Source organism: Rousettus aegyptiacus, unplaced genomic scaffold (genome assembly GCF_014176215.1).
Source record: "Rousettus aegyptiacus isolate mRouAeg1 unplaced genomic scaffold, mRouAeg1.p scaffold_m13_p_5, whole genome shotgun sequence".
Lineage (NCBI taxonomy): Eukaryota > Metazoa > Chordata > Mammalia > Chiroptera > Pteropodidae > Rousettus > Rousettus aegyptiacus.
The window spans coordinates 84055349-84068817 of record NW_023416308.1 but is presented as its reverse complement, the minus strand read 5'-3'; the positions used below and the strand labels follow the sequence as shown (position 1 = coordinate 84068817).

The 13469-nt window shown below is 47.1% G+C and overlaps 1 protein-coding gene and 1 non-coding gene across 4 annotated transcripts in view; both read left to right on the top strand.

The window, feature by feature from the left end:
• Positions 1 to 13469, top strand: part of GALNT18 (polypeptide N-acetylgalactosaminyltransferase 18) — a 308997-nt gene that overhangs the window by 86449 nt on the left and 209079 nt on the right. The gene's annotated exons all lie outside the window — the stretch shown is intronic.
• Positions 5087 to 5205, top strand: LOC118603332. Its single transcript, XR_004951201.1, has one exon. It is a non-coding gene; the product is annotated as a 5S ribosomal RNA (ribosomal RNA).

Genomic DNA, 13469 nt, shown 5'->3' with positions numbered 1-13469 from the left:
CTGCAGACGCCTGGCTTGATGGGGTGGTGAAAGATTAGGGGGAGGAATTTATTGTGCCCAGAAGGCTCTGTTTGAGAAAGCGGAACACAGAAAATGATATTTGATTTTATAGATACTTCTAGATTTAAGGTTTAATAATATATATGTGTATATGTTTAATCTTAAAGGAATTTAAATATTTCATGGGCCATTACTCATGGCCTGGCACTCTCACTGGTGAACTGTGGTGGCAGAAGCAGTGCTTTGTGGCATCTGTTTACAGTTTTGTTGAATGAAGCTCATGTGGACATTTATTTAGGAAAAAAGTAAATGTTCTATGTGATTCCTATGTTAATTGCAGAATCACATAGGAATAATAATTATTGTTCCTGTTTGGTACTGGAATGAGTTGGCTATATCACACTAGAGAGTTGCAAGGCAAACAAATTATCTGCAGTCATAAAAAGAAACCTCCCAACCCAGCAGCAGACCCAATAGATGACATTTAATCTAAAAATGCCTCAGTGAAATACAGGTTTTGTGCTAAGTTTTCTTTTTCCTTATGCAGAGAAGAGCCATAACGGAAACAGAAACAGATGCTTCTTGGCTCCATCCTTAGACCGGGGTTAAGGCATCTCCAAGATAATTAAGACTTTTGGAAGGATCCTAATGCAGGGAGTACAGCTGTAGACTGAAACATTCTTGGCTGCAAATACGAAGGTCATTGGCAATCTGGTGCCAAGACTTGAGAGATCCATTTCTAAAAGGGGAAATATAATGCCTGTGTTGAACCCCATACCGGAGGAAGTGTCTACATCAAACGAGAATTGCTATACTGTAGGTGAAATGCTGTCACAGACATTGAATAAGCTAGCCAGCTTAGGGTGAGGTGTGTCATAGACTGTGTTGCTGTTGAGTGAAATGTAGTGCTCCTGGGTGAGGGTTATACTTCCCGCTGCCCCTGGACACTGGGCTTGGCTGTGCGACCTATTTTAGCCAAGAGAATGTGAATACAAATGACATGTGTCACATCCAGGTGGAAGATTTAAGAGCCAATGTGTACTTCAGTTTGTTCTCTTTCTTCTCTGCTGTGAACATAGCATCAATGATACAGGTGCTCCATTAGCCTGGATTCTAGTATTAGAATGACAATGATGACACAGGAACGGGTCTCCTGATTGATCCTTGATGGATAAGTAGCATAAGCAAGAAGTAAACCTTTGTCGTGTAAGCCACTTGATATTTGAGTATTTTGTTACTACAGTATAACCCAAATCTATCCTGATGAATACACTGTATTTTTAAAAGGAAGGACAATATGGCATTTATTACTTCTGTGAATAGCTAGATATGATTTTTGTAGCAGAAGAAGAGTGAGGGAAAGAAGTACCCATGAATGCCAAAAATGAACCAAGGGTTGAGTTTTTAAAGGAACATCAAGGAACTCAGGAATCCACTTTTAAGAGTGCAAATTAATCACAAAGTCATGCTGTACACTGTCACACAGGTGGTTCCTCACCAATGGAAATGGTCAGTTCATAACCAGTCCCATGGATTGTGGGAAAATGCTACATAGGGAAGCCGCCATATTTTGGCTTCCCATCCTTCACCATATCTAATTGCTTGCTCTTCCCTGATTAAATTTTGCCTTGATGGCTTTGTACATCCTTGATACCCTGTCTGGAGTGCCATTGTTCTCGTCCGCTCTGCCACCAGCCTGTCAGCACTGCCTCCAATCCTTTCCCAAAACCTTCCCCTGTTCCAGGTAGATGGGAATGTTTTTCATATTTTCCAACTACTAACTGGACATCTCCATCAGTTTGTCTTAGAGCTACCTCACATGTGATATGTTCAACAACAGATCATCAGCTTTTCCTAAGCCTTTTTCCTCTTTCTGCTTTCCTCATACCTGTGAATGACTCAACCACACATTTAGTGATCCGATCTATAACATAACATTTTGTGCCGTCTCTCATTTTTTCCTGTCTCATCTCTCATCCAACCAAGTCTTATTGAGATGTTTTGTGAACTCTCTGGTTCTCATTTAATTCCGGACCTTATTATCTGGCACTGGTTTTAATCTAACGACCTTCTCATTCACTGTGCTCTCTGCTTCTCATCATCCTTTGCTCTACCACTTCTAGGGTGATATTTGTAAAATACAGATCTGTTGGAAACTTTTGATCATTCTGTTGTCTTGAGTATTAGGTTAAAACCTGATGGCATGGCGTTCTGGGCCATTTGAAATCTGCTTCCATTTGCTTTTTCCCACCACTCCTCTCATTGCCTATTGTCTAGCATAGGAGTCCCCAACTTCCAGGCCGCAGGCCAGTACTGGTCCATGGCCTGTCAGAAAGTGGGCCACGCAGCAGGAGGTGAGCGGCAGACGAGCGAGTAAAACTTCATCTGTATTTGCAGCAGCTCCTCAGCACTAGCATCACTGCCTCAGCTCCGCCTCAGATCAGATCATAGGAGTACCAGTCCCTGGTGCCAAAAAGGTTGGGGACCTCTGGTCTAGCAACACCAGAATATATTCTTGTATGTACACTTTATTTTTCCTTGTATCTCTCTGAATTTGCATACTATTTCCTCTGCATATAATTCTCTTTTCTCTCCCCTTCAACCTTCTCTGATAACACTGGACTTAACCTTCATGATCCAGTTCAAATTTCACATCCTCTGAAAAGCCTTCCTAGAAACTCCAGGTAGAAGCTCTGTCTCCTTTCCTGGTGTTTATGCCTCTCTTGAAACGTTTCCACTCTCTGTACCAGCTGTGACCTGAGAGTGTCACAGATAAGTGTCAGGAAGGCAGAGACTGGATCCTATTTATTTATGTATTCCCTTTGTTTAGTAGACAGTGGCTTGGAATGGTTCTCAATATATATTTATTAGACAGGAGACTGTGTAAATCAGTTATAGTTGCTACGGAGCTTTGCTAGGTGCTGCTCCATGTATCTTCCCATTTGGAGGCTTGGGACATGCCATTTTCCTGGAAGAGAGAGAGAGAAAAAAAAAAGCAAGGTTCTTCTGTGCAGTGCCTCCTAAAGTTCCTGCTAGGGCATAGTTGACACCATGCCCCATTGGTCAAAGCAAGTTACATGCAATGTTAATGGAGAACCATTCTCCCATAGGATGAAAGGTTATTGCAAAACAATGGCAATGGATAAAAATGTACAGTATTTTTACTGAGAAGAGGCAGCTAATAAATGGAGATTATAATACATTCTACTGAACTGTGCTTGTAAAATTAAATGGACACATGCCACTGAAAAGAATCTTAAAAGTCTTTTTGTTTAGTTTCCTCATTGTTGGACATTTGCTATTTTGGACCACCCAGCATCTGGCCCACTTCTTGTATTTGGAGGAATTTCCTACTTTTAAGTCTTATTGGGAGCACAGACTGATTGGAAAAGCCTCCTACTAGAGAAGTGATTTCTCAGCCTCTTTTGAATTTAGGCCTGGGTCTGCGGCTAGGTAGGCCTATATCAGTCAGATGTTTCTTCTCAGGCTTTGAGTCAAGAGCACTAGCTGAGGTGCCAGGAGCCTTGAGGATGGTCCTCTTCTGAAGCAAGACTCAGGGTGATGTACCTGGTGACACAACTGAGAGCCTGGCTCACTAGCTCTCCTGGCAATTCCATGAGCTTCCCAATCTCCTTTTGTTAATCGTTTCTGTTTACGTCAGCCGGCACTGTTGCTATTACTTGCATCCGAGCATCCTGGTTCATCAACCGGCTTTCCCAGGGAGGCAATGTATGAGGTTGTTAAGAGGGTCAGCTTTGAAACCAGACTTCTGGGTTTGAAGACCTCCAGCTTCCTACTACCTCTGTGATTAAGGCAAGTTCCTTAACTAGTATGAGCCTCAATTTCCTCATTTGTAAAATGAGGATGATGATAAGACCTACCCCACAAGGTTGTGGGAGTAAAGGAAATAATACACATGGAAGGGGTCTCAGACCTATTAAGATTATTGATATTCATGAGAAGGCTAAATGACATTCTCTAGTTCATAAAGTATACTGGTTACAAAACTGCAAAAGCAGACCTCCTGGCTCCTATCAGGATTCTAGCATGTTCCAAACTTTCCTGTAGCGATCTTGAGGAGTTTAGTGTATGGTATGGATCAATTGGTAGGTCTTCTATTTGCCTTTTGAGCCCAGCAGTGGTAGGACATCTGGGGCAGGGCTGTGGGCGTGCCTCTTATCTGTGCCGTGCACTGGGATCTAGGGTCAAGAACAACTGCAAAAATTCAAAAGAGACTCTCATCCCCATCTCCCCTTTGGTGGGAGGACCCTCCAGCCTGGCTCCATCCCTGTCCTCATCCATGTGCCCTTATTGGCCAGTGGAAGTCGTATTAGAAGACTGGCAGGGATGCAGGTCAGCTGTGAGGGCTTCAGGGAAGGGCAGCCCTCTCTTGGCAGTGCAGCAGTGAGCATAGTTTTCAGGGCAGGGACAATGTATGTCCAATCTGGTGATTATCCTCTGGAATGAAGACAAGCTGAGGTGGGAGAGGAGCACCTCAGAGGGACGATTCCTATGAGACAGGAAGCTTGGGCCTCGCTTCTCGCATCAGGGAGTGAGCAGCATCTCTCCCCAGCAGTAGCTTATGTGGCGCTAGGGTTTTCCCCACTTTTAAACCACCTGTGTCCCTGCTTTTTGGTTTTTGTCTTTTCTGGGACCTTAAGAAAGTATTCTTGATGGTGGACTCTCAGGCCAGCCGGTCCCGGGCCTCCTATAACAGGGTTTATGGTGCAGGAGGGACATCAATACTGCAGAAGCAAGTGCAGCCGCCTGGGTGGCTCTGGCTGCCCTGGGACCCCATGGAGAAATGTCTGGGCCTCCCTAGCTAAGGTAGTGCGGGTTGGTCCTCCCAGAGGGTTTGTCTGGGCCAGTTCAGTTCCCTCCGTTTAAGCTGCTGTCAGAAGCCACCATAATTGTAGTATGATTATGTTTAGGAAGAAGGCGGCTTTGAATAATTCTTTGGATTATGTCCACTGGAACCTTCTCTGGCATTTTCTAATTGTGAATTATGCCTGGACAGTTCAGGGGTAAAGTAGGAGCTCATGAAAGTGGCTGCCCATCTGAGATGCAATCAGACATCCCCTTGGTTGTCTACGGCCATGCCACCCTGAATGAGCCCGATCTTGTCTGATCTTGGAAGCTAAGCAGGGTTGGGCCTGGTTAGTACTTGGATGGGAGACCACCTAAGAAGACCAGGTGCTGTAGACGTAAAAGAAAAAAAAAAAGAAATCCCCTTGGCCTCTCAGAACACCCCTTTTGCCTTTCTGGTGAGGTCAGTAGAGTCCCTGAGAACTGACTGGCGAGTTAGCCTGAAGGGAGTGAGGGGGCCATGGACGTGGATCAAAGGGCCAGGGGATGAAGAGCGAGTCCAACCAGCGGCCCAAGGCTAGACTGAGGCCACCACATGGAGCTGGATCTGAAAGTTGTCAGAGCTCAGGACAGACTTTTTCTCCAAGTTTCCATATTTCATATAATTTTAAAATATTTGCTCGTTTGTTACCCCTATTAGTATCCAAACAATTGTGATCTTTAAGGCTCATAGAGAACTTATAGCTCAGTAGTGGGGGTGTCAGCCCATGTGGGACCCATTATGGGACACAAAAGTGAGCCAGGGGGCAGTGGGCCTTGTGTTTAGGGTAAGGGGTTATGGGATTCTTGGAGCCTCCAGAGCCTCGTCCTGGTAGCCAGGACACAAGGCCATGGAGAGCCCGCCTTGATGGCTGTGGACGGGCAGCCAGCCTCGGACTTACTCTCTGTGTGGGTGCCCAGTGTGCTTCCCATATCCCCTCCTGGAAAATGGGCTGGTTTCCCCACATGCTGGGATCACCGCTGGTGGAAAGCCCCTGCTGCTTTGGGGGTACTGCGGCTGAGAGGGCTGCCTTGGCCCAGTCATGGCCCCTACCCAGGCTATTCTACATGAAATGACTGCCAGTGTGGCACACCTTCTCCCCAACTCATGACCACTCTGTGAGGTCACCCCATCTCTAAAATGCCCCTCAGGGTCAGCTTAGGCTTCCCCTGGGACTGCATCACAGCCTGGCTTGTTCTTCTGCCCAGCCCTGCTTCCCTCTCCCTCCACCTATGGATCTGGAGGGCTCTTGCTCATGACCCTCCTGCACACACATCTCCATCTCAGGATTTGCCTCCTGGGACCCAACCTGAGACTTCTCCTTTCAAGCCAAAGAGGCCCTTAGGTCATCTGTGAGGCTGTTCAGGTTTTCTCAGTGGCAGCAAAAGAGTAGCAAAGAGATCTTTTCAGGGATGCCTTAAATATCTGGTCAGAGAGCGATGGGCCATTTCCAGGTTGCCTTAGTGGCTGGCTGTCAGGGCTGGGAGGGGATATACTCCCACTAGCTTAGCAGCTAAGAGAACAAACCTAGATGCCAGATTGCCCAAGTTCGAATCTTGCTCTTCCATTCGCTCCTTGTGTGATCTAAGGCAGGTTATTTAACCCCTCTGTGCCTCAGTTTTTTCATCAGTAAAATTAAGAAGATAATTATATCTCCCTATAGTGTTCTAGTAAGGGTTAAAAGGGAGAATTTTTGCAAAGCCTTTAGAGCAAACAATGGCTACAGGTCATGTAGTGAGCACAAAGGAGTAAAACATGACCCAAGAACACAGTCCCAGGAGCTCTTTCAGGGGGCTCACCTCGTGGGAGGAAGGACAGGATGGTGTGCTTCTCGATCCTTGTGGCGCCTTACTCTTGGATGTCTTTTTTTTTTTTTTTTTTGGTAGCTCTTGTCTAGTACTTGGCTGGCAGACCTGTCTCAGGTTCTCTCCTTGGATATAAAGCCTACTGCTGGCAGGTACTGGGGACAGTTGCTTGACCACTTACACAGTGGGCAGGGACCATCTTACCCACAAACTCCAGATGCCTCTAGGAAGGAGAGCAGAGGTGAGTGGGTCCCCAGGCTCTATCTAGATGGTCCCAGGGAGACTGAGTCTCCAGATTTTCTTGATTGTACTTTGATAGATGGATTACCGTGCCTCCTTCCTGTGGTTTCTCCTACAGACAGGGAGAGATGTGATGGAGGCACATGGAAATGGGTGAGTGCATGGAATGTGGTGAGACCAACCGTGAGAGGTCCCCCAAGGGGAAGACGGGGAGTGAAAAGAAGATGCAGATCAGGCTTGGCCCATACAGCCCTCTGTGAATCAGAGAATGGTTTTCTGGCCTGAGAGAGTCCCCTTCGTCCCTCTGCATTTAATCTCCACCTTTCTCAATGCTGCCCTGGGTCTCAGGAGGCTGAACTCTGTGGACTGTATCAAACAGGCTTCTGTGCTCCTGACTCCCAGGTGCGTGTGGCCAGCGGGCAGCACCAGTAGACTTGAGGGTGAGAAGCTGGATGTTTCCTCTCCAAACCTCCACCTGGCAGTGTTTCTGTTGGCAGTGGCTACATCCGTCCCCTCACCCCACAGTCACATCCCCTACTGCTTCCTACAAGGACTCTTTCTCCTAACCTATCAGGTTCAAGGTGGTAAAACTCCCCTTCATGCTAGCCCAAGCTGCTTCTATCGCTGTTGACTTCCTTCAGCCCCACTCACCTTTATAAATAGTTCCTTGTTAAACCTTCTTGGCTAGTTTCCTGCTGGGGCCCTGAGTGGTACACACCCCTCTGGGCTGACTCGGCCCTATAGGCCCTTGGCTTGGCCAACAGGTATAGTCTGGATTGCAGCCTCCTCTCCATCCTCAGGTGCCCACACGCAGGGCACAATCTACACAATTGTGAGTGGCAGCACTGGGCAGGAGCCTCCTTGTTCTCTACGTGGAGCATCCTCTTCATTGCCAATAGCAGAAGATCTGAGTTTGGCTTCATCAGGGAAGCTAGCAGGATCTTTCAGCTGCTACATCAATGTCCTTAGAGAGGGAATGGGACAGAAGAAGCCTGGCAGTGCTGGTACAGCCAAAGCCAGGCCAGTGGGCACTGGGATGTTCTGAGGGACATGGGCCTGGGACCTCTTCTGGTTTTCCTGGTATGTGTTTACAGTAGCCAATGGGTCCAGGGCTCTTTCCTTGTCCTGAATGACTCACACTCAGCTCTTGGGCAATTGATATACTGGATGGGGCTTATTTCTCAAACTGGAATCCTTTTCTATTGAAAAAACAAAGACTGCAGTGCCCCTAAATCAGTCTTATTCTATGTTCCTGTGTTTTCAAGAAGTTATTTCTCTGTGTCCTCAACTTTGTGGGAAGACCAAGAGCTGTTCTCCATATTTCAGTTCGGACACCAGGATCTAGATTATTCTGGGCTTTAGCCCCCAGATTTTTGAGTGGAAAACCAACCTTTGTAATCAAGACACCCAAAGACATGTTGTCTCTATTAGGAAGGATTCAGGACAGTAGAAAACCCTGGAAATCCCAGATCCAATTAATAATTCCATAAGACAATTCATTAGAATGCACAAGTTCCTAACTAAACAAAACCATAATCGAAGCTGTCAGAATTGCTCCATGGTTGTGTTAGCATTTTCTCATTCACACATCATTTCCTCTACAATTTAGTTAGATAACAAACATTACTTATCCCGTCATTGGCTTTTTCAGCCATGAAATGCAATTGGTGTCTGTACTGGGCAGAGGTGGAGAAAGGGCTCTTGACTGGTTGGTGAGAGGGGTTCCAGCTTGGGCATAGGCAGGGCCTTGTACAACCAAGCCCGGAGTTAACCTGGAGCCTGGCATCATGTTGGAGGGTGACCCTTCTGCCAGCATCTGTGGGGCTCTTGGGGATTGCTAGAGGAAGACAGCCCTTCAGAGCAGAGTCATTTAACCAGGCCAGAGTAGGCACAGGGCATGGACAAACCTGCTTCTTCCAAGATGCCTTGAGCCTACCATTATTACATCACCCCTTTAGCTGAAGCTGGTAGTAATGGGAAAATGCAGATTCTTTTTCTTAGGAAGCTCCTTTTGGAGGGTTATCAGTGTTCTCACCCTGGTTAGAATAGTGTCAAGCATTCTTCTGAGTAGGTTTTGAAGCTCAAGGGCTGAGGGCAGGAATCACAGGATGAGAAGAGGGGACTCCGGACGGTTAGTGGGGGTAGGCCACTGTAACTGCCAACCTCATCCAGGTGCCAGCCCTCATGAGGAGACAGAGAAGGGACCGATTGCTTCTTTCTAAGTATTTTTTAGAACAAGCCAGATCCATGCAGCCCAGAGCAGGTTTCCAAAGCTATATGTGAGGGTCCATTTGGTGATTAGATATCTGAGGATAACTAAAATACCACAAATCCTCATTTTATTGATTAAACTAAGTCTGTATGTTTGCACATATGAGTGTATATATTCCTATACACACTTTTTTCTGCTTTTTATTTCTTCTAGGAGGGGAAGAAGCATTCTCACATAGCAATGAACATATCCAGTAGTGCTAACAGGGTTGGGAACCCCAGTAGGTTGGGTGGGTAGAGGCCACACATCTCAAGTCTCACTTAGGATGTCTGATTGTCCCTAGACCACTGTGACTTCCATGTAGCCTGTTTTATAGAGCCGACATTGTCTGGGCATGTTGTGACTTTATCAGCCAACATCAGCCATAGCCTTGATGTCGCTCCACATCTATATGCTGCAATGGCAGCTACTGTTTATAAATGGACTACTATGTGCCAGTGCATGCCTGGGGCTCACTCATTTATAGACTTCATGGCGTCCTCACAGGGTGAGTCTCGTTACTGGTAGAAAATGGAGACTTGGAGGAGTTAGGTGATTTTTCTACCGCTACTTAGTGCAGAGCTAAGAATTTAAGTCCCAGCCTCTTTTGCTCCAGCAGTCCGGGGATGGGGTTATTTGGGGGAAAGTCCCCTTTTCAGAGTATGTAAGATGTCGGCTTTTCAGTGATTAGATTAAGTTCAAGGGCTCGGCTCCTTTTCCTTACACTTTCGTCCCTTGCAACTGGGTTCACTGAGCAGCTCTGTGGCCATCCTGGGGCTGAATAGGGACTGGAAGGAAGCCGTAGTGAGAATCCTTCTCAGCACCATCCCTGCTCGGACTCGGGACGCAGCCCCCTGCACTGGACTGTTTCCTGGCCTGCCCAGCTCTTCAGGGCATCGCCCTGTCTTTATCTTCCTGATGATTGTGGCTGTGGTTCCTGAGTCCCTAAGCACCTGCCGCTGTTGCCATTCCTCCCAGAAGCTGCAGCCCTTCTGTGTATTTGGCCCCACATCGACGCGCCTGGCCAGGGCTCTGGCCTTGGAAAAGAACTCTGGCCCTCCGGCTCTGTTGGGGCACCTTGTCGATGGTGCTTCCCTCCCACCCGAGGGAGCCAGCTCTGTTCCCACTCTCACCCTCCCTCCTGTGCCCCAGCCACTGGGCCTTTTGCTGTTCTTCCATCACATCACGCACTCTGCTCCCCCAGAGTCTCTGCACCTGCCGATCCCTCTAGCTGGAAGGTCCTTCCTTCCTGATACCCATGTGGCTTCCTCCCTCCCTCTATTCCTTCAAGTGTTTACTCAGGTATCACCTTGTCAAAGTGGCCTTCCCCTGACCACCTTTATCAAATAGCCCACTGTCCCTGTCACTTTTCGTCTCCTTTACCTTGCTTTATTTTCTCAGTGAAACTTTTTGCCATCTGAAATGTTCTCTGTTTGCTTATATTTTTTTGTCTCTCTGCCTGCTAGAATGTCAGGTCCGTGAGGGCAGGGGCTATGTTGGTTTTATTCACTGTATCTGAGGAGCAGGTTGCCTATGGAAAGAGCAAAGGACTTGGGGACAGGCAGAAACCAGGATTCTAAACTGTCTCTGCCACCTATAGGTATGTGACCTTGTATATCCCAACCTTTCTGCACCCAGTTTATTTGTCTGCAGAATACAAAATCTAACTTCGTGGACTACGTGAAGATTCATATTAATAGCTAAAATTTACTTCATGCTTATCATGCATGTACCAAGCATTTTGCAAGGATGACCTTGTTTTATTCTCGTGACATTCTAAGAAAGGTGCCGTTATTGTTCTTAGTGTACAGATGGGATGCCTGAGCCACAGAGTGGTGAAGTGACTTGCCCACAGCTGGCAAGTGGTAGGTGCAGAACCTGAACCCAGGATCTGGATCTAGACCTGGCCCTTACAACTATGTGATGCCTCCAATTAGACAACATGTGCTTGGTGCACATGAGGCCCCTGATACATTATAGCTCTTTTGCCTTTTCCCACAGCTAAATTATTTTCTGGGTTCAGACCTCCTCCCTTTGGATTCCTGGTCCCTTATCTTTACCACGAGCAACCAGACCATGGCTTTCTCTCACCCCTGGGGTCCTCTTGGGTTCTTGGTTCCAGCCTGCCCTGGTCTAGTTGCTCCTTCCTCTATGGCCACTCAGTCCTGGCTGTCAGGGTTCTGTCAGCCTCTCCCGTGTCCTCCAGACCCCTACTGGCATCCAGGATGGGAGCAGCTGGGAGACAGGTTAGAACTCAGGCCCGGAGCGGGAAGTCTGTTAGAACTTCTGACAGCCTCCTGGATTTTTCCATTTATATGGCAAGAGTAGGAGGGGGACATAGGACCAGTGGTTTGTGGTCATAGCCACATTAGTGATAAGTAGTGGGAAATATGAAATTTCATATCTAGAAAACAGATTCTCAGTGTGATTGTTCTTTTTATCCACACTCAGAAATGCCAGGATTGGTGACTTTTGGGTCACTATGAAGATCTGCCACCCATTGTCGTTGCAAAAGCAGTGCTCAGGGAAGCTCCTTCCTAGGGGACAGTTTTAGGGTGCTGCCATTCCACATGGGGAGCCTTAGTCTGCAAGTCAGAGGCGATTCGCTTGAAGGATCAGCCTGGGCAGCCAACTGCAAGTGTGAGCTCTGGAGTTCCAGAAACCTAACCCTGGTTCAAGCCGGGCTCCAACACTTACTCCTGGAGTAACCTTGGATAAGCGACTTCAGATCTCTGAGCGCCTTTCCCTATCTGTAACGTGGGGATCACGGAGTGGGTTTGGGTCCAAGATTCTCTTTAAGCGAGGGTGTTTTTGACGACTCTCTTTCCTGTTCTGATCCCTCCTCTATGATCACAAGGGGTCTCACAGGGAGAGGCCCCCTCACCCGCAGTGTCCCCCCTCCCCATGGAAAGCCCGTGCTGGGGCCAGCACTCAGCGTCTAAGCTGCCCACTGGCCCTGTTTTCCATCTTTGACCCATTCAAGCTCTATACTTCTTTTCTGGAAGTCTTGCCAGAATGGGTCAAATGGGACCCTGTGAGTACCTAAAAACACATTTCAGCCTCACTTACAACAGAGGAACAACAACCTTTAAAGCTCTACAAAACATAAATTGTGTTCCCTTTGAGCAGTCTCAGAAGAAATGTCATTGGAGATATAAACTATTTTACTGTGACCTATGTTAATGTCCCAGGAAATAAACTGAGTTCCCATTCTATAAAACCCTCTTTTCCTTTGTATTGAACAAAACATTAGATTATTTGAGAAGCAAGAGCTGGAGGCTTGGCAGGGAAGACAAAGTGCACTGGTAATACAGAGGTGGGAGGCAGACTTTACATTATGCGGGACTGTGTGTTACCAGTTTCATCACCCAAGTCCTCTTTGACATGTGCCAGTCACTAGCCTCTTGTAGGATATGGGGCCACAACCTGAATCTTTGAAAGAGGCAGACTCTGGACAACGGAGGGTTTAAAAAGCCAGAGTCAGATTTTTTTACTCAGATGATTTCATCAGGAGTTGCTTAGAATGGAGCGAGGGCCAGCAACATTTAAATCTGTGATGTGCCAAGCATGCTGCTAATTCCTTGTAGGTATTCCTTCCAACCTCATGAGGGGGATTCTGATTCCCATATTACAGAAGAGGAAATTGAGGTTCAGAAACACAAAGCGCCTTCCCTAGGAAGTAAGCATTGGAGTCTGGACCTGAACTTGGGTCCAAGTGTCTGTGATTTCAAAGTGGGACCAGGAATTCTGGATAAGAGCCATTTGCCCTGCCAAGCTGTCTTTTTCTTCTCCAGTGTATATCTGTGGTCCAGAGGGGAGGGGTGCCTATTGCTCTGGGGTCCGTCTGCTGGGAAATCTGCATGAAGTTCCATTAACACTTACTATCCATTGCCTTTTCTGTATTCATACCATGGATGTGGTAAACAGACACATGCACACACATATATACCCACACACCACACGCACAGACATATACATCCACGTACCACACACATAGACACACACATACACCCACTGGAGCCTCCTGATATAAGGGATTAGCTTTATTCAGGGACTTTGTTGAGAGACATTCTCTTTCTAGACAGCACCCTGTGTCCTGGTTGCTTTGACAGATGGGCTAAGAGGGTAGCCAAGCATGATAACACTACTGGCTTAAGGCACAGAATGAGCCCAGGCCTCAGGGAATGCCAAACCTTTCACAGCACCTTCTAGACACAGTCTCTACACAGACTGCCAATTGGGATGAAGAATCTGTCACCTAAATTATATTGGATGAGGTCCGAGCTGGACTGAGTTAGCCTGAAGAAATGGCTAATTTGCTGTCACC